The sequence below is a fragment of the Typopeltis vanoorti genome, chromosome 14 (genome assembly GCF_054136105.1).
Source record: "Typopeltis vanoorti isolate ZY-2024b chromosome 14, IOZ_Tvanoo_1.0, whole genome shotgun sequence".
NCBI classification, from domain to species: domain Eukaryota; kingdom Metazoa; phylum Arthropoda; class Arachnida; order Uropygi; family Thelyphonidae; genus Typopeltis; species Typopeltis vanoorti.
Genome location: NC_143562.1, coordinates 40045964 through 40066452, shown reverse-complemented (window position 1 = coordinate 40066452; position 20489 = coordinate 40045964).

Genomic DNA, 20489 nt, shown 5'->3' with positions numbered 1-20489 from the left:
AGTCCTGAAATGTTTATTTCTGCTTTTAATTTAACGTTTGTTTTTTATATTATCGCCTATTAGAACTGGCTGTTAAATATGCTTTTATTTATATATATATATATATATATATATATATAAAATTGGTTCTTTTGAAAAAAAAATCCTATGTAGAGCAGCGATTTTGATATTTACCGTAACTGTAATTAAACTCAATTTATATGCTAAAGGAATACAAGATGAGACTAGCTATCAACTCCTCATTTCTTATGACGCATATGCAATGACGGAGTGCGATGACTTGACTTCATAGCCGTTGAACTTCACAGCAGAGGTTACCGATTAACATCTCCGATGAGATGTTTCGCATACGCCACTTAATACTGTACTTGTATGAAGACGTCACCAAATTAAAATTGCAATGCCTGAGATTTCTGTATTACAGCCAATATCTAAAGTATTTATTATTTTAATAGCTAATATATTTCGAATGTCTTGGCACTCAACTGCAGTGTCTTGAGTTATTGCAAAAACTTTTAATGAAGCCAGTTAAGCTCTGGGTTTCATGTAGCCCGAAACAACAATAGATTTTAACTTTATTAGAAATAATGTTGCATGGCATATTTTGTGAATATGCCATGCAACATGTTCATCTGACCACTTTGATGAGATGAACACGTATTTTATGGATAACATTCATTGCAGGCCACTCAAAGTGCAGCTTTAAGATCAAATTACGCGGTTTATCGGCACTCCAGGTTAGTTTTTCATAAGAAAATCGTCCACTTCATTAATTACAAGTTTGCAAATAGAAAGTTAAACAAAATTTCTATGAAAACACAAATGCTGATGAAGTTTAAGTGACTTTCCGATTGATTTAGTTTTATTTTGTTATTTTGCCAGCTGTTAAAAATGCACTTGCTGAAATGACTTTGCTTGTCATAAACGATAAAGCTGTAAACAACATTCAATTATTATTCTTTAAGTATTTTGTTTAAAGCAAGGGTCGACAACCTTTTCAGTCTCGCAGGCCATATTCTACTTTTATTTTTAATAATCAGACCGCAAGCGTCTAATTAAGAGAAAATAGTGAGTGAAAAAAAATACTTAAGTTATCAATTTTTATTATATCAATCTTAAAAAACACAGAAATATTTAAAGTTTGAGATTACGAGATAAAGTACGACATTCTCGTAATGACGTCTGATATTATATTCTTTTATAACAGCAACACTTTTATGACAAATAAGACAAAGAAGCTTACCCCTATTATCAAAAAAGTACTTGCTGTTCCATTCATCATTAAACCTTCATCTGCAATTTTACGTTTTCTTGAACCAATTTTTGAAATTATTTTTAACAAATATACATCCTCTGAAAATAATAGTTGATGTTATTGAATTGACGGACCAGGGAACGCGACTGCAAAAGTTCGCCAAATTCTCGATTTTCGTCGGATGAAATGGCCTTTGTTATCATAACTCGTGATGACTCACACAGTTGAATCACGCCAATTGGCGATATCACGAAGTATCGGTATAAAATTATTTTTAATTTATTATTCATCATGCATATCAAGGATTTAGGCCTAGCGTGGCCTGTTCCGGCCTTAGAAGTCATCGTTGAATCTTTTAAGAGGACGTCCTGGTCTTCTTTTTCCTAATGGCTTATATTTTAAGGCTTGTTTTAGTAATCTTTCTGTTTTCATTCTTTGAACGTGTTCCATCCATTTATCTTTATATTTTTAAAATTTTTTTTCTATTACTGATTCTTGGTTTAATTCTTTCATAATTTCTTCGTTTCTTTTGTGATCAAATAGAGTATACTTTGCAGTTTTCTCATAAACTTCATTTCTATTGGTATTTAATTTTCGTTGGTCTTTTTATTATTCATATTTATTATTATTCATATTATAAAATACTGTATATTATTTAAATAATTCAACATACGGACCACGTGCCATGTATGGCACGTGGCCCGTATGGTCAGTCTTTTATGGGCCGCCAAAAATGCATGTTTGGGCAGCATGCTGCCGACCCCTGGTTTAGAGTGAGTACTTTTTTAAAGAATACTAAAAATGACATCGTGGAATGGACTGGTTTAAGATTGATGGAAGCAACAGACAGAGAGAAATGGAGAAGAGCTGCTCATCTGCTGCAACCCTCTTGCTAGAGGATGCTACCGGACGACGACGACGACTTTTTTAAATCAACCAACCAAACCTTATTTAAAGAAAACAAGTTACGTGTAGACATTAGATTTCTAACTGAGCCACAGGAAAAGTAAAAAGTTCAGACATCAGTCATTGGTAACAAAAAAAAAAATAATAATAATAAAAATAAAAAAATAAAAAAGTTCGTTCTCTCTCGTAGCACAAGTATCCCGATGACAGACACCTAATTAACAAAATTAAATTTAATTGATTACAAAATGAACAGCAACTTTATAAAATGCTCCTGGAGCCACTGACCGACTCGAATCAGACCTTTCTACTCAGTTTGTGTCTTCCTTGATAGCTTCATGAGAAAGGCTACTTCAGAAAATCTCAGAGAAGGTTTTCGATGACGAAAACCTTCTCGCAGTTCAGAATCTTACTAGACAATGCTGTCCTGTTGAAGCATTCGCTGGGCTGTCGAGATTCAGAATCTTCTATTTGATGAATCTACTAATTTATCCCACTTTCGGTTTCTGTAACTACCCCACCACTGTAATCGTCGCAAGGGTAATGAGTTTTGGCTGGCATATCTCGGCCATGGAATTCCTACTATCCAATGTTTTGCGTATATGTGTATCAGCCAGTGCCGGCTTGAGAGTATGTGGTGTCCCTAGGCAAGTTTTATCAATGCATTGGAAGCCAAGGTAGGTATCATTAAATTCTTTATTGATAAAAGCAGTTTATAGTTATTGCCAAAAAAGTGCGTATAGAGCATTTTGGGGGACACTGCTCGTACCACCAACGCTTCGACTGTCTGGTCCTCTTTAATACTATTAACTTTTTTTTTTACGATGTTGGCGCCCCAAAACAATTGCGTCCCTAGGCCGGTGCATCTTGTGCCTAAGCTAGAGTCTGCCCAGGTATCAGAAGCTCAGACTTACAATGTTCGAGCTTCAAGCTAATCCTCGCAGTATTTTGAGTACACTGAGCCAGTGCATTAGCAGTGCTACCAGAACTCTTCTTTTCGTCCGTACCAGACGAAAAGATTGATGAATCTATTAGTATCCTTGTAATCCAGATGGATAAAAAAAAAAGGGAGGGCTGTTCCATTACAAAACATATTCGATAGAAATTTGAGAATCGTGTGTGTTAATCCCGAAACATGGCATTTAAAAATGTATTTTAAAACCTTTTGATTATTCCAAAGGTTTAAAAATACTTTTTTTTTTATGATCCACAAACTATATAACAAAACGGTATTGTTTTTATAATGTTTACAAACAAACATTTCTTGTGACGTTATTCCCCTGAATATAAAGATTGGTTCCGTTCTGGTGGACATTCAGATGAGAGCAAGAAGAAGTAAGATAAGTTTTGTGAAGGAGAAGGAAGAAAGTCCGGGAAAAGTTTCACTGCAAGTGATCTCACCTTATCTCCAAATAGAAAATGAGAACATCCAACAGATGGTTGCACTGTTAGGTAGGTTTTTTTTTTTTTTTAGTCATGGAGTTCCAAGGATTCAATGTTCAAGGCCACTCCAACTGATGCCATTTAATGAAACGGCCAGCACACAGTTACGTTGCTTTCTTTGTGTATACCACATAACAGGTTTTATGTTCCTTTGTTCTTAATTTTCAGCTCTTAAATTCTTTATTTCTTTTTTTTCCCCCCATCTATTTGATAAGTAGAAATCTAAGCTTAATTATCGGTTCTTCATTAATATCTCTTAATTACATACCATCTCAGCTCTGAACAAGTGTCCTGTTCCAAGTATCACCCTTACCTTCGAAAAATGCACACATGTCAAATTAATAATCCTTTATTATAATCCCATTTAATTGATATCTCTGTAATCCAGATGGATAAAAAAAGGAGGGCCGTTCCATTACAAAACATAGCTTTCTTTTTGTCTTTTTGTTTTCAATTTGAAAAGATTGATTTTTTTTTCATCCCTCTGTTGAACATAGTAAATATATACTTACATAATTTTACAGATCCCGATAAAAATTTTAGATATTTTGCTAATTGGCGGTATAGTTTAGGATTGCGAAATACTGGCCTATAATCAGGGAAAGCGTGATTAAAATACTCGCTAAAATGCAACCAAAACATTATACGCTTTACATGCTAGAGATTTCGCAGTTTATACTTATTTTCTTGTGGCTTTCTGTTTGCTACAGCAATATGAAGTTACAATTTTTCCGTGGCAAACTTAGAATGGCGTTTGATTATATCATTTATTTAGCAAAGGTCAAGTAGCAGTGGTAAAACAGTATAGCAAATTTATCTTTCGTTTATTTCTAACCGATGTGTCTTGCATGAAGAGAGTAAAAAAAAAAAAAAAAAAAAAAAAAAAAAAAAAAACATTAATTTTTTTTTTTATGCCTTTGAAGGCATACAAAAAAAAAAAAATTCAAAGGCATAAAACAATGAATTTTTACTCACTCGGTTTTTACTCACCCGGCCCTTCTGGTGCAAAAACGGGTTGGAATCCCTTCCAAGCCTCGGAATATCCTTAATAGTTTCTCAATTAAGAATTAATACGGAGGTAGCAGGATTTTTCGTCCAAAGTAGGCAAACCTACCACAACATACATGCAATTAACAGACATGATATACTGGCCTCTTGAGAGCCTTAATTCCAATCCACAGCCTACCACAATGGCAGACAAGTGTTGACGTGAATTCAGTGTCGTTATTCCATTGAAGGTTACAGAAGAACCACCGTAAATGTAACAGTTTGCTGTCAGTGCAACGTCATTAAAAAAAAAAAAAAATCGCGAAAAAGAGAGAGAAAATGATCATTCGATACGGAGAATGAATCACTGCAGATCTTCTGCCTTAAGTTATTTTTATGTTCATCTCACTCATGAAAGATTGTAAACTTAAGTACATGCTATCAGCTAGGATAAACTACACTCTAGAGACCAACCCCTCCCCAATAAGTAGGTGGTCTCACATCTTACAATGAAATTCATCAAAACATTCGCAGACATTACCATGGTAGGATTCAAACCCACAAAACTGTTGGAGTAGGTACGCTGTCCACTCAGCCAAGAAGTTCAGTATAAATACATTAAAAAAAAAAAAATGTACAACATATACTGTATATACGCATTGTTGTATGATGCATGCTAATTCTCATTCCTTTTAAAGTAGTTAATTTCTTAAGGAAGAATCCAAGGTTGGATATAAAGTATACATTTAATGTGTTTTAAATACAACACGAGAGGGGAGAGTAGCCAATTAGAGAACTGTTGGTCTTTCCTACCTGGATTCAAACAAAGACCAGCTTGAATATTGGACCTAGTTGATAAAAATATCGGGTATCACTGATACACGTTGGCTCTAGTCTGACTAATTCAAACCGATTACTGGACATTACTTGTGTAATGCTGCCCGACATTAATCTTCTGTTTATCTGCGTATTTAACAAAAGAAAATATATGCATTCGGAAAGCAAAGGGGGAAAAAAAGAAAACAAAACTATGGAAAACGGGGAGAGTAGTGACACTATTCATTATAATTGCATTGTGAGCAATTTCGTGTCACTCAATTTTGCCTGGCATGATCCTATTGAAACCAAAACCGAAAACTAAATTTTACTACTGATCTTTATATACCAAATTTCGTTAAATCTCATCCAGAGGGATTATTTATTATCATTTAGAATTGTTGTCAAAATTATTCAGTCAGTTGAGCTGAACAGTCTTGAAAGCTTAAAACTGAAATTTAACGTACACCAGTGTATATACATATCAAGTAATACACTCCCTCCCGCCTTCGTATAACTACATAAAATACAGTTTGAAATTCTTCACCCTTAATTTTGGATTTCCGATATTTTCTTTCTTTCATAAAAACTAGTAAGATGACAGATTTAATTTATTCAAACCCTATGTATCCCAGTCATGTATAAATAAATAACTCGAAGTTTTTATTTATACATAAAATACTCATGTATACATAATTTTATAGTATTAAATTCTTTGCTATGAAACTTGTGCTTTTGATTGTCTCATAGTGATGCACCTGCTCAAGCAATCACTCTCTTTCCATACTGTATACAAAACACGTTCATGTTTTTACACAATTACCAGCTGCTCATTTGTGCTCCGTGTAGGTCATTTCCAAAGCAACGACCTTGAGGAGGAAGTCGCATTTCCACACACGTGAACATCAGGCACATTGCACGTGTTTGCATTGCTTTTATTGCACTCTTTGATCTAGTGTTATGGATTATAATGTGCCGTATCAACGTCATAAAGTAGGTCGATTATCGTTAAGGTTAAATGCACAAAACTCGGAACTTCTGACAGCATATTAGGAAACAGTCAGTATTGCATTATTAAGGTTCAAGATTCTTAGCTATTTTAAATTGTACATATTTGGTCTAATGTATTAAAATTAAGAACTTTTATTGCTAAAAGACCATAAGATATAATGATAAAATATACAAAGAGCCAACAAGTTTCACTAGCCACTGTCTAGCATTTTCAAGGCCGTACTGGTGGAGATATGTCGATGATGTGTTCATCATCTGGAAGGACACCATGGAAAACCTTCTCGTGTTTCTTAATAAAATCAACTCACTACACAATAAGATCAAATTCACTATAGAACTGGAGAAGAACAAAGAACTACCTTTTCTTGACATCCTAGTGAAGAGAGAAGATAACAATATCCAACTGTCCATTTACCAGAAACCCACAGATACAGGTAGGTATCTACATTATTCGTCCAACCATCATAGATCATAAACACACAGCATCATTCATATGCTCCGTAATAGAGCCTTAAGGTCTATTTCGAAAGAAGCAGATGTACAGAGAGAACTGTCACAAATAACTAACACTATCTCTGAATGGATACCCTTCTAACATTTTAAACAAATTGCTATTTAAAGACACCCTCCAACAACGTTTTACGGTGTCCCAATATGTGTCCACAGCTGTCATTCCATATATTAATTCAGTTTCCACAAAATTGGCAAGAATGTTAAAAGCTCATAACATCAGAGTGGTTTTTAAACCAACTACCACGATCAGGCAAGTCTTAAGATCTCCAAGATGAGGTACCTTTCTTCAAATTTCCTGGAGTATATGAAATTCCATGCACGTGTGGCCTTTCTTACATTGGTCAGACTTCTAGAAGTTTTGAAATAAGACAAAAGGAACATGTGGGGGATGTCAATCACAATAGAATTATCACATCTGGTTTAGCTCATCATTTCTCAACATCAAATCACATTATAGATTGGGAAAACAGTTCTATGCTTTACATCGAGAATGACTACAGACAAAGAACTTTCAAAGAAGCAGCTGTGGTGCTACACACAGGCAATAATTTAAATAGAAATCGAGGTATTATTCTTAAAGACATATGGAAATATCTCATCAATTCTCTCAGCTCAAGAGAACTACACAACACGTGGTCATGTACCGGATTCTGACTGAAGCATTCGAACGCACACGCCATCAAACACGAATTATCAAATGTAACGGCCTAGCAGTTAATAAAGTGTATGTTTTTCATGTAACTTGATGCATTGTTTTCACACCGGTACAGCCTTGAAAATGCTAGACAGTGGCTAGTGAAACTTGTTGGCTCTTTGTATATTTTATCATTATATCTTATGGTCTTTTAGCAATAAAAGTTCTTGATTCTTAGCTATGTTTAAAAACAATTCTTCCAGCAATGTAATATGCAGCGATTGTCGTGATTCATCGTAAAGTGCATAATCATAAAGTACAGCTACGCAAAAACATTCAGTTGTATTTTCATAATGCATTTATTTCATAAATGCTTGTAGAGTGCAAAAAGCCTTGTCACAGTGCCAATTAACAATTCAACACACTGCAAACGGTTGCCATTAATTTGACCATGGAGAAAGACTGACATTAATAACCTAGAGCAGTAGCTCACTCAGGGTTTAATCCTGGGGGGGGACCGAGTTGAGTAGACGATTTGAGAATACTATGCATCGCATACGACCTTCGTCTGAGCATCTGCAATGATCGCCAATACATGATCTTTGGTCCGGCTCGGGCAGACGAAGTAGCGTTCGGTCCACCCGAGAACTACTTCGTTCGCCTTGTTTGTTCACAGCGACCGTGATTCCCGAGAGCTATAGGGTATTCCCACCTTATGTGGCCGCTAATTCATAAGTAGTATAGAAATAAAAGACACGACACAACAACAACAAAAAAAATAATTTTATTAATTAGGAAAAGATTTTTGGAAAATTTTCTAATTGTTTTCCTTTTTTCTTTGGGGGGACATGGCCCCTTGGTTCCCCTCTGGGTGCGCCACTGACCTGGAGGCCTGTTGCTATCCAGGCACATCACTAAAGAAACTATGAAGATTGCATAAATTCCTCCATTACAACAGAGAACAATCATAACCGAGATTTATTATCCTAATTCGCAGAAATCTGAGGGATAAACTGAACAAATTTTCGACTAGGACAGGAGGAATCGATATCAGGAAATCATTCACCATGCTGTCCGCGCGGTTAGCCTAGTGACTGTGCGCTTCGCAACCATATGACTAGGGAAGAAATGTCCCAGGTTCGATTCCCGTCGAAGACGTGAGGAATTTGAGGATCTTCCTCAGCCATAGCCAAGTCACGGGTAGTAGGGTTTTTCCCGCCAGTTTATCTGGCGTTTTTCATCCCGCAAGCAGACAAACCCGTGAACACACACGGATCTACAGCCATAAATACTTACCCCCCCATGAGGGGGCTCAACTCGCCTCAATAGGGACGGGGAGAAAAGGGGAGGAAACTCCATACGAATAAATAAATAAATTCACCATGCTTTGCAAAAGCTTAGTAAAATCGATTAACACGACCATTTCAAGCTGAATTCGCAAAAAATCTCTCCAAATTAATGGAACCCATTAAAAAAGTTGGAATATAGCTAATTCAGTAGTATAAACAGCCTCAGAACAAAATGCTCTAATTATCCGCAGTCACATTTCATTCGTTTTTACCTGAACGAATTAACTGCATTTACAACTGTAACGTAAAACAGTCAGGATTATACTTCCAAGCTTTCAATTTTTGTATTAGGAATATTGTCATAAAAAAAACTCATTGGTAACAAGGAGTTCACAATTTGGAATGCCTGACTTTTTGGTCCGAAAAGTATTGCAAATATTATTACAATATATTTGATATATCCCAGTAATGAAAGTAAATTAGGTTACAAATAAAGGAATAACATAGATTCAGGGTATGTAGGTGGTATATATTAAAGGTATGTTAATTCGTTTTTTCATCACTTCACTTATTAAGCATCATAACAAATTTGGTAGTATACCTGTGCATCATCTAAGATGTTTTTGATATGAAGCTAAATTAAACATTTCTTGAATATTTATAAGAAATGATTAATACTAGGCGTCACCGAAATCACACTCAACTGTAATGGAACATTCATGCACAAGCGTGTAGCTTAGAAAACCACACTAGACAGTTCTGCATACTTAACTCCTCGCCTATGCTGAGGTTTTCAAGTAGATTGAGTGAAAAGTCAGGAATTACTAGAACGTGAGTGCGCGCGATCTAAAAAACTTCAACATTTGTTAAAGGAACTGGTTGTAGATACGTTCAATACCAGTGTTAAAGTTAATCCAAAAATAAGAAAATGTTTGGATTAACTCTCAAGACGGGTATTTCCATGGAGTCAGAAGATTCATAGCGGGAAACCTTTTATTCACACAATACCCATTCCTCTCCTTGAACTCCTTCACAACCAGCTTTGGCAAACCCATTCACCTTCTTCCGAGCAAAAAATCTAGTTCTAATACCCTTGTCGCAGAGGTAATCCCGCGTTTTCCCCCGCTCCTACAAAGTACCGAAAAATGTCATCGGTGTCAATCATATAAAATCCCTTTAATAACATATGCTTTATCTCCTCTCTCACTCCCATCAACTTGTTTTTGGAGCCTACACACCTTCAATCTATTCTCATAGAGGCACTTTATACACCTGCCACAATCTGTCACCCCGCCTATGGAACCTTTCACTTATGGACTACTGCGCAACAGATCTGTGCTCAGTAGCTCAGAAGTAGTTTTGTAAAAGAGAACAATAACCTCTCTATACCTACTAGTCAGTGGGTCCTTGGAGTCTCTGTAGCTCAGTCGGTATGACCTAGGTTCGATACCCGTTTATGATTTGAGTCAAAAACACCCTTTATCAGGGTGTTTTTGACTAAAGGTTAGTTAGCCGGTCTCATACAGAGGTGGAAGGTTTCCCTACTGGAAACTGGTTTATCTCTTAAAAATAGGCAAACCGGTCCCGGGAACACAGATTTACAGACATTGAACAATTTGGGGAATGATATAGCCTGCAATGGTCACAACTAAGAAATAGTATCTTCTGACCAATACCTCATCTTGGATCCAAATACTATTTACTGGTATTACTGGTATCCTGGATACTCCCATATGCTAACAACTGTGCCTCCTTCAACAACCATCTAATTTGATGTGCTGTTTTTTGGCCACCTTTGCAACATTCCCTCTAAACTTCAACTCCCTCCCTCAACAGTCACTTCGAAGTCCCTGGCTTCATCAACGTCCTGAAGTTCAGTTCCATCAATATAGTACACAGCGTGTGATCTTTTCCTCCCAAAATACATCAACCTTACATTTGGCCACGTTAAACTACTGCCATTTACTTTTGTCCTTACTGACAGACTAAGTTATCCTGCAGGATCTCTACATTATCTTCATTGACTATTGCTCTTCCGTTTTACATCGCCAGCAAACCATTGGATATTTCCCATCAAATCATTTTCTATGTGCTATTGCTGGAAAAATTAAACAACAGAGAGCCAAGTACTGAGCCGAGAGGTACAGCACCTGCCTTCTTCTGGACTCAACTCTTCGAAGTAACTTTAGCACAAAGAAAATTATGTATCAAGACAGAGTATAAAATTGTAACTATTAGTATACACAACTTTCCAGCTGACTGTTTGATATTCGAGGCATGCACTCAGTTCATGTTTGTCACTTTGTTCTGATGGCGTAACAGATGACGCATAATTGCTCTCGGTCGTCTCTCGAAAACAGTTACGTCAGATGGTACATTACACAATCATCTGCTTCATGAGACGTGACTAATATAAAAATAATAAACATGCAAAAATGAAGCAATGAATAATGCATGTATGCAGTACTGGAAGGATATAAATGAGCACAAGGAAATGTTCAAAAATCGTTTCATTCAAGAAGTTGAGCAAGATCAGTGAAGAATCGTTAACAACAGCATTTTCAATAACTAAAATGATTATTTATACAAAAGAGAATCGCATAATTTCAAGAGAGCATATAAAAAAAATATATTTCTGAAAAGAAACATGAAATATATTTCTGCGTTCTTTTCTTAACTAGAACAGGAGAGAGTAAAAGTAAACTCCTCACGAGCAATATTAAAATGGACAAGGTTTTGGGTTATGCTGTTATATCCTTTCCTTCGAAATTCAAGAATCCCAAATGCTGAAAAAATGCATTAGGAATGTGATAAATGTCGCACTACTGGAACTCATTAGAAAGAGATTTGAATACTCGAGGAGAGTTTTTCTCCACATTCCCACTGTGGTCATATTAACAGCGCTCAGACGAAACGGAGAAGTCGCTATTGTTTGCGTTTAGGTAATGAAAAACCTGAAAGGTTTTTCAGAAAAAAATTCTAGTTTTCCTTTACAAACCGGCCTGAAACATCGACATTGGCACACACAATAGTTACTTTCCTCAGTAGAATCCAAACACTCACGATCATATCAGCTAAGACGTAGGATTACCGGAATATGAAATCTCATGATGAAACGAAAGAATATTTAATTTGGAATGTTATTTTAACTATGTTTTGCATCGCATAGGCAATGGGCTAGTTACTTGCAATATAGAACCACTGTCAATAGCCAACCAGACAAGACTATACAATCTTTCAGTGGTTGGCTGTGTGTTGTTCACAAACGGAAGTCAGTGAACCTAGCGAATACTGCAGGCAAAAATTTCCTAGTTCGAAGAAATGACGACTAGATCACCTTTATGTGGGAGGTTTTCGTAGCTTGGCAAAATTTCACCACCTTGTAAACCTTAAGCGGCTGTTATATTTACTCTCAAAAAGTAGGGTTTCTAGTTTCCTAGGTTTCAACAGAGGCTTGCTCACCCATCTTGGGAAAAAAAAAAATTATGAATTAAACCCAGTAATATCTATGAGAAGGAAAAAAAAAATACTTAAATTTATTTCACTATATCAAATCAAGACGATACCTGTTTTCATGATTATGCACCTAACCCCGATAAGTGCATCTCAACCCTGCAGAAAATCTTTGATGTATCAAAACGAACCCCATCCTGTCGTCGCTATCCTCTTTCCTAAAGAACCCAATTGATCTGATTGGTACTTAGAAGATGGCTTCTACGCACCAATATCGTTCACAGTGGAATCAATGCCTAGTGAAATTCACGCTGTTATTGAAGTAGTGAAGACTGTCAGCTATCCAAAGTTAGTTTATAATTTTATGGCGAAACAATATTCATTCTAGTCCATTTCACTGCCTAATTCCAATGGACATGATCTAAAGCAGTGCTTCCCAAACTTATGGATGTGAAGGCACCCTTGGAAAAATTAAAATATTTCACGGTCCCCATCGAAAAAAAAAAAAAATCGTAATACAGACATTATTATAATATTTATTGTATTTATATTCAATCCAAAACATACACAGCGAATATCGTAAAAATCAAATATGACATTTTTATATGGCACACTTAGTCTTAAAACATTTTAAATTTCTTTTCATTATTTCATGATCCCCTTAACAAAACTAACGGTCCCCAAGGGGACCGCGGCTCACAGTTTGGGAAGCGCTGATCTAAAGCAAGTTACGGTTAACATCTTGGGAAATATATTGCTATCTAATCAAGTGAAAATTAAGTATATGAAAAATAAGTGAGGTAGTATAGTAGCACTACAATAGGACTGATTTCCTACATTAGAACTGCCTAAGATCCACTTTTCGAAGCATTAACTTGAACTGTTCTTCGTGATTTTTTCTCCCCTAATAGGCACTGACAGCCACTGTGTCGAATTTTGAAAAATATGCTATTGGATTGTAATATAGTCAACATCCTTTTGTAAGACATGTCGGTCGTTAAATCATTATTCATAAGGCGGACATAATACCGTGAGTAATACCACTTTTTTTTAACACACACGTGGGTGTAAAGTTCTGAAGGTGCATTAACAGTTGTTTGTCACTATTGCATTATGTAGTGAGTGCACATGCTGTGGAACTTTCTTGCTCATTCACAATGAGTCAAACCTGCTGACAAAGCAGTTATTACGTTTTCAAAAATGCTGTGCTGACACTGGACGTGTCGTCGTCGTCGCTTACATTATTATTTGACCGTGAAACCTGTTTCGTGATTTAAAAAACATTTCTTGGGATCCAGAATGCCAGTTTCAAAAAACTGAAATAATTTACATTGCTTTACATAACCTCATTATCTATCATCTTGGGTTATGTGATCTTGGTTTCAACAAAGACTGCGCTATCACTAGGCGTTCCTGATAATGAGGAAAAACATGCTATTGCATTGCAATGCTATGTTCGTTAGAAAATATTTATTGCATTAATTTATTTTAATATGTAAAACTGAACTTAACACGATGTTGGAAATTTTTTTTTTTCCCACTTGGTTAGACTAGAATAAATTTAGTTTAATCCTTTATCCAAGTGTAAGCAAACAAAGTTTGCTGAAGTATCTTCAGGGATGAGGCAACTCGTGGTAAAGGTGGACCAAGCTCTCATCACTCCTTGTCTTAATATCTCCCATAATGCAAAGCACATCCCCTTGTGGACATGTAGCAAACTTTGTTTGCTTACACTTGGATAAAGGATTAAACTAAATTTATTATAGTCTAACCAAGTGGGCAAAAAAACTTCCAACATCTTTTTCTAAATCCAGAATAATTTAATAATAAGGTGAGACACCTTTTGGCAACTCGTATAGGTAAATATGACTTCTCCATTGCTTCCACCTTATTATCAACCTCTGGGTCTGGCTCCCACTGACGAGACCTCAAATAAAGGTCGAAATCGGTCTGGGTGGTGGCCCTTCTCTTAATGCATAGTATTATACATGTCCGCAAGGAGATGTGCTTTGCATTATGGGATACTAAGACAAGGAGTGATGAGAGCTTGGCCCACCTTTACCACGAGTTGCCTCAGTCCTGAAGATACTTCAGGCGCAAGCTTTGTTTGCTTACACTTGGATAAAGGATTAAACTAAATTTATTATAGACCTTTACACGAGTTATAATTCCAATGTTTTATCTCAGTGTTTGCAATGCATTATGGAGGGAGATTCGAGAGCTAGTGTGTGGTATGTATGCTTCACATTTTAAATTATAATAAATTATTATTTTTTTAAAAATATTGAATTAGTATGTGGAGTGGTATGCAGCCCCCTTTCCCCCGCAGAAGACAAGTCTACCGCCGGATGCATCTATAGGTTAAAATGTTCCTGAATAGGAAATTAATCATAAGGCATATCCGGTAATTGGACCACTTTTTTTTTTTTTTTTTAAGCTAAATAAAGCACAATAAAGAAATAAAACCCGACAAGTTTACCCCTGAAGATGTAAGTCAAACGACTCGAAACTTGTCGGGTTTTATTTCTTTATTGTGCTTTTAGCTTAATAAAAAAAAATGTGGTCCAATTACAGGAATATGCCTTATGAACTTCTAAACCACAGAAACCTCCACTTACAAGGAAATTAATCTCCCCCCCCACTTCCGATTGCTTGTTTATTTAGGAATTAGGGCCGAAGCATTTACGACTATGACGCCAATGCATTATATCTGTTAACTGCGTCCTTCTCCCGATGTTTGCAGTAGTTACACAATGAAAACATAACAGCCGAAAGGAACCATATGCTCCAAGAGCTATCCAGTTTCTGCTGCCAGTTTTAAGATAAACACCATGCGCATGAGTTGATAATATCAACATCACATATTATAGCATAATATAGTAAGAGAGATTATATCGGCCATTGAGTGAAAATAGCAACCGAAGAAAATATTTTAAAACAGATTTAAAATCATATTTGAAAGATTCAGGACAATTAACATACTACATCACACAGAAGCTATTGAGATGCTTAAATTAAATTTAATGTTTTAAATTTCCGGCAATCCTCCAGAAGAAGCTTTCGTTATTTCTCCCTATCTTGTGTTTTTTTCCTAAACCAAGTACATAAGTATCGCTATGTATTTGTATAGCGATACTTATGTATTTGTATGCCCTTCTTGGGAAACAGCTCTACCTTTTAGATGAGTTTTTTCGCAAAATGAATAACACATCTGGAATTTGCAATTCTTACAAAAATGAGTCGAGCTAGTCCAAATTTTCTTTCAATCAGACCATTTGTTTGCAGGGTTTCAAAGCTAAAATCGGAATTACATATTCCAAAAATATCGAAATTATATATTACTATTACCGGACTCTGGTTCAATGGGATTTAATAAAATCTGGATTTAGGGATAAATACAGGAAGATATCTCTGTGGTTCAATTTTCGTTCCAATCAGCCTATTTTTTTATTAACAAAATACATCGAAGTGATATTCATTATTTCGGACTAGCTGAAATTTGAAATTTAGTATTTCTGTTAAAATTTGTAGAATGATGTCAATAGGATCATGTCTTGGCACAAAATCAGCAAAACTAAATTTCCTGATCAGGAAAAACAAACAAAACAGTGTCAGGAATTAAGCCAAAAACGGGATCCTGCAGATGTGTCAAACAGCGCATTTGACACTATTGGATTTGATAAAAGTACAGAGTTCTTAAAATGCAATTATCACATACATCGCGGCAGGTCCGGCAAAAAATAAAATAAAATAAATTAAAAAGCCTAGACATGTTAACAATCCAAAACACAACTCTGATCAATATACTATATTGTATATGAGTAAACTGCTTGGAAAGAAGTCAACTGACATCCCTATCGGCAAGGTGCATCGTGCCACACAAACGAGTCATGTGTTTGTCGCCGTTATAAATTGGAGGAATATCAGTCTCTAAAAGTTAGACAGGGTTAAAACGGCCCCGCCTGTCCTCACCCTATACGGGAATAAAAGGCGTTAGTCGATTTTTATTTTTATTTATTTATTTTTAAACAAGCTCCCAAATCAGTGCAACTGTCTCCGGGTGAAATGGCTGCGAGAAGAGAACTGGAGGAGTTTGAAAGAAGCGTTGTGAAATGAGGCCTGTTACAGGCCTACCTGTTCGGCAAATTGGACCATTCCAGGTAAATAATCAGTGATATACTGAGATGGAAGCCCAGGGAGTCAACTGAGTTGAAATGCTACCGGAGTGTACGATCTACCACACTCACCGAACGTAAACGTAGGGTTCTACGAAGGATAATATGTAAAAACCGCCATTCGTCGGCCGACACGTTGAATCCGGAGTTACGTACATCGACTGGAACATGAATGGGCACAAAAACATTCAGAACCGAGGCTCACAACATGGGTTTCTATGGCAGTACCGCAATATGAAACCCTACATTACCCGAACCAACATGCAGAGTCGTCTTCAGTGGTGCAAAGAACGTTTAGGTGCAAGCTTGGAAAGCTGTTATGGAGATACGAATCACGTTACACACACACACACACACACATACACACTCGTCCATCTGAGAAGATGGACGAGTGTGTGTGTGTGTGTGTGTGTGTGTGTGTGTGGCAGATGCCCTGGTAAACATCTCTTACCAGAGTGCATAACCCCAACTCTTTCTCCTGCTTTAGCCTCGGACGTTTGTTTGTGGTACCAAGAACGTTGAACTTCGAGCGGTATCTGAACATTCTGGACAATGCGATGCTTCGTACTTTGTGGCGTTTCACGAAACTGACAATTGTCTCTTTCAGCAAGACAATGCACTGTGTCATAAGGTTTCTGCTGCTATAATTGCTAGTTTGTGGACATGAACGTCACCACACTTGACTGATCTTCAGTCGTGATCTCAACCTTATCGAACATTGTGGGATGAACTGGAGCGTCGGGTGATGTCAAGGGACCTCTGCCTGACAACAGACCAGGACCTTATTACATGCCTACAGGAAGAATGGTCCAAAATTCCCGGGGAATACTTGTGGAAAGTATGCCCCGCAGGATTGCTGCAGTTCTACAAGCTTCCTCTCCAGTCGTACATTGCGGGTTATAGTGGGTTTCACTTCAGATTTTTCTATTAATGTTGGTGTTTCCTAGCGCTTTGTACTTTTGTCTACATTCTTCCTCCTATTCATTAATGTCTCTCTCTCGAATCCAATCCTATTCATAGCTTTGCTGACAACATTACTTCCTATCCCCCCCTCTTTCTTATTTTCTAAACCTTGCAATGGTCAGAGTAATCACCGCTTCAAAATCTTCTTTAACCAATGCCTTAAAACAATGATCCCGCTGTCATTCTTAAGTGGGGCGAGGATAACCTGGTGAACTTTATTGCAACCAAAACGCTGTCCTGTCTTATTTCAGGGAAGAAAGACCATCTCTCACTCTCCCTCAATTTCGAAAATATGCTGTTTGCCAACCAGGACCAGTTCTATTCTTTGGTTAATCAACCTATCCTGATATAAGTGCATTGGGCCCATAGTCTCTTCAAACTCCAACAAAGCTTGGTATTCTTTTCGTTCCAAACAGTATTTCACTCCTGCTCAACTCTTGAAATTATACAAGGCTCAAATCCGTCCAACGTTACAATACTCTTCTCACATTTGGGATAGTACACATCAGACCTCCACTCAAAATTCTTGATTATATTCAGAAGCGAGCAATTAGCTTAACTGGTATTTCCTGGCGGCTACTATCACTCTATTTTCCTCTAAATCATGTACGAACACGAGCAGCGGCTGGTGTTTGTACATGATTTAGAGGAAACTGATAATCACAATCATCCCCATACTGTTTTTGCCCAATGATTATAATCTTCAGGTCCTCAAGAAAAAATTCCTTTCTTCATCTAGCCCCTTGCCAACATACGACACCGTTGTGTCATAGTCTTTGGACCGTTCGTGTATGAGACTTATTTATACTGTATATAAACCACAGTCTGGTCTGGGTAGTGACCCTTCCCTTAATGCATAGCATTATACATGTCCGCAAGGAAATGTGCTTTGCATTATGGGATACTAAGGCAAGTGATGAGAAGTTTGTCCACCTTTGCCACGAGTTATCCCAGTCCTGAAGATACTTCAGGCGCCAACTCTGTTTGCTTACACTTGGATAAAGGATTAAACTAAATATATAATTTATAGTCTAACCAAGTAAAAAAAACTTCAACTTTCTCTAATCCAGAGTAATTTAATAATAAGGTGCGACACCTTTTGGCGACTCGTATATGGAAATATGACTTCTGTATTGCTTGAACCTTAGTATCACCTCTGGGTTTGGCTCCCACTGACGAGATCCCCCTATGGGTCGAAACCGGTTGGAAGCTTGGGTGATGGATGGGAATGATGTAGCCAATGAAGTTCTGAGGCTCGGCTGTTGCCCAGGTAGAGTGGTAATGCTGTAGCTCATGAAGTTAACTGGAGGCACGGCTGTTGCTGTTACCCCTCAGATGAAATATGAGCGGTTCTGCTCGGTGGTGGGGTGAGCCTGCTACTGGGTAGAGCCAAATGCTGAGAGTTTTTCTCAGTGACAGGGTGAGCTCGTTACTGAGGGGAACAACACTGAGTTTCGATCCTTCGGGTCGCTCATTGTTGGGGGATCTCACGAGTTTTTGGAGAGGTAACCCCGCACTTAATACAGAGAAACCGGTTTGGGTAGTGATCCTTCCCACAATGCATAGCATTATACATGCCTGCAGGGAGATGTGCTTTGCATTATGGGATACTAAGGCAAGTGATAAGAAGTTTGTCCACCTTTGCCAGGAGTTGCTCCAGTCTTGAAGATATTTCAGGTGAAAACTTTGTTTGCTTACACTTGGGTAAAGGATTAAACTAAATATATAATTAATAGATTGCATGACCTTTTGGTTCTGTACAAATCATTGGCATCCAATAATTTATAGAACGACTTTTTCCTTCAAATCCGCTGAGTTGGAATAGAAGTTGGTTGGAATTACGGTCGAAATACTTACGACCACGAGGATAGTGTATTATGTCTGCTAATGTGTATGCTGCTTGCATGTTCTCCGACCAGTTCCCTAGATGAAAACTCCAGTTCCCGGGAAGAACTATCATCGCAGAATGAACCACCAGATATCTCAACTTCTGCTGAAAAACTAGTATAAAGATTCCTTGCATCTGATAAGGATATTTGAAGCAGGTCTCTCCAAACGAAAGAAATGTTGCGACTGCGCTATAGAAGCGCTGATCTATTGAGGCAGAACTTTACAAGGTGTGTAGCGATGATGGTGAGACCAATGTTTATCAGTGTTTCCTATTAATGAAAGAATGCAGTTAACTCTCAAAGTAATGTGTTGCTGCTGAATACTTGTAAACGAACTACACCTTAGAACAAAAGCAATCCGCGCTTCTTTTTACCTCTGACAATTTTAATGTGATATAATATATTAAAGAAAAGAGAAAGTTAAAGCCGTTCAAGTGCAGTTTGTGTTACAGTATTCCACGACTTAAGACGCCTTCAGAAATCTTCATACCATATCTCCAATCATTTTCAAAACTACCGTCTATATATTTTGAGATGTACAATTACAAAAGTATCTACTACTAATTAAACCGATTTTTTGTTTAGGTTGGGGGGGGGGGGGATGAGGAAGAGCACTGGATGTGCTCCTTTCTTTTAACTTAATCAGATCGCTCCAGCCTTTCCCTTCAATGGTCCTGCAACCTCGTGGATAAGACTGCACTCACTCACTCTTAGACCGGGTTTACGCAATGTTAGCATAGAAACAAACCACGCATTGGCGCACAACGACACAGCGATTAGTACAAAACGTGAACCTGCAGTGATGTGCCTATTTAAGCCAAAATGTGTCCTAAAGTTAACTAGATTCAAAGTTACGGTTAGGTAGCTGCAATAGACTAACAATAATTGGCGTACTGAGATTAGCGACTTGCTTCACTAGGACTTAAGACTCGTTTCAAAATTGCATTATTTATATATTGAAAGAACTAGGCCCAAGACCATGTCATATCCTTTGCTCTTGTTTTTATTTGTTCATAATGTTATAGCATATATCTGTATAGACTTTATTCTTCGACGAAAAGAAACATGAGCCAACAATTTTTGAGAAGAATAAACAACGGATTATTTACATGATAGTTGTTTAGTGTAAATTTTTCACCCAGCTTCAAGGGCAAC